Here is a 1,837-nt window from a genome sequence, read left to right as displayed (position 1 = left end):
TATATCATAGCATCTTGCTCTTGTGTTTGAGTGACGGGGCTGTTGAAACGGTCAGCGGTCGGTCGGACAACGTGGAAGATTACGTTCGGTTGTAACTGTGACTCGCAAATCAGTTTTCTGGTTCGCAAGGATCTATTTTAAGGAACGTATGAGAGTGAAATGCTCGCACTGTCGATCCCTGGGCCTAACGTTACACCACACAGAAAAATCACACACGTCATTACAACCTGCCTATCAAGTAATTTTGGCTATGCAATAGAAATATATACGTTCACACACACTTTTAGCATAGCAACTCTTTGTGCAAAAATTATTTTCACATTTACAAAAATATCTCCTGGACTTTGTGACATGTCAAAACCACTTTTCTGCAGGTGGTAAGCTATAAAAGCATCACAGTTCTCCTTTATAAAACATAGTAAGAAATTAACATCATTAATAATTTCTTCTTGAACTGACAATGCTAGATGATTTTTCTCTCTACATTTTTCTCTTGACCTGTGGAGCTGCAGAGGGCCCTGATGGTTAATCACAACCTCTGTGATGTAGATTTAACAGAGAAAGCTATCCAACGTGTGTCTGATGTACCAGTCAACAATGTGAAGTATGCTGTCAGAGATGTATTTGTCATAGATGTACTGCATTCTGACCATTGTTTTGGCAAATGAAGTACATCTTTAACATAGACACCATGTGGATCCTTTGTGGAAAAATGTTGATTCCTCTGCCCTATGACCGTCACTTTCATGCATGCAGTGTCACAGTTGATGAAGAATGGACTTTACTGAAACCAGGAGATGAAATGGACTTTCAGGCAAATGACACTTACTCAAATAATGATAATTTATGTCACAGTTAGACATTGTGTTTAAAATGAAATGTTGTAATATGTGAAAATGAAAAGGATTTAATAAATTCTGATTTTAATTAAAAATATATAGACAGATATAGATTATAAATAATCTCATACGATTGTACCTGTCAAAGCCAATTTTGTCCCCTTTTTGAAGGGTCCATTTTTGTACTGTCAAATAAAGGTACAAAATTGCCACCACAGGTACAAGACTGGCCTCTTAAGGTACAAATCACAAGTGTACAAAAGCTGTGACAAGCCATTGTACCCCTAAAGGTACAAATATGTACTTTATTTTCTGAGAGTGGAATGAAGTCATTATATTTTAACAAAATCTACCCGCCCCACTGCTGTGCATTACCCTGCGATATTGCTCTGCTGATATGGTCGTAGGCTGCTAGCCCCTTTAGACCGTCTGACAGACAGAGTAACTGCCTGGGACTGTACTGGATGAGACGAACTCACTGCTCTTCATCCGAGGTAGAAAACCTAAACTGAAAACACTTGTGATCAGACACATCTGTTGGCCGGTCAGGTACACTGGGATTGCGCGTGCCGGTGTAAACATGAAGCAGATGGTCTCTTCCTGGTTATAGAAGATGTGGCGAAAGAAAAAATAAATACAGACAAAGATTTTTTGTATGCACTAATAAGGAGCTTGGACTGTTACTGAATGTAATATAGGAGTGTGGCGGCTGAAAACAGACTGGGAGTCGTTGCAAAGTAAATACGGCGACATGCACAGTACAAGTGTAGGCAGATAAGTGTTATTTGCACGGTAAATAATATTTTTGAGGGGCTATATGTACGTTTTTCAATGAAATTAATAAAATTTTCTTTGCCTTATTGTTAATGGGCTCAAAACTCACTTGTAAATGAAGCACACGCCTGTTTTCCCCTTTGCTTGCATCAGACAATATTCTGCTTTTAATGTGAGGTCTCCAGGTCAGATTCAGCCCTGTGCGCGCTCCTGATCCTCTCTCA

General features: G+C 39.2%; 2 protein-coding genes across 3 annotated transcripts in view; both read left to right on the top strand.

The window, feature by feature from the left end:
* Positions 1–1,837, top strand: part of LOC123980185 (zinc finger protein 260-like) — a 672,464-nt gene that overhangs the window by 343,619 nt on the left and 327,008 nt on the right. The gene's annotated exons all lie outside the window — the stretch shown is intronic.
* The window catches only part of LOC123980191 (butyrophilin-like protein 2), a 470,636-nt gene that overhangs the window by 294,741 nt on the left and 174,058 nt on the right, over positions 1–1,837 (top strand). The gene's annotated exons all lie outside the window — the stretch shown is intronic.

Source organism: Micropterus dolomieu, linkage group LG12 (genome assembly GCF_021292245.1).
Source record: "Micropterus dolomieu isolate WLL.071019.BEF.003 ecotype Adirondacks linkage group LG12, ASM2129224v1, whole genome shotgun sequence".
NCBI lineage: Eukaryota > Metazoa > Chordata > Actinopteri > Centrarchiformes > Centrarchidae > Micropterus > Micropterus dolomieu.
Note: the sequence above shows the minus strand (reverse complement) of the source record. Positions and strands in the feature narration are given on the sequence as shown.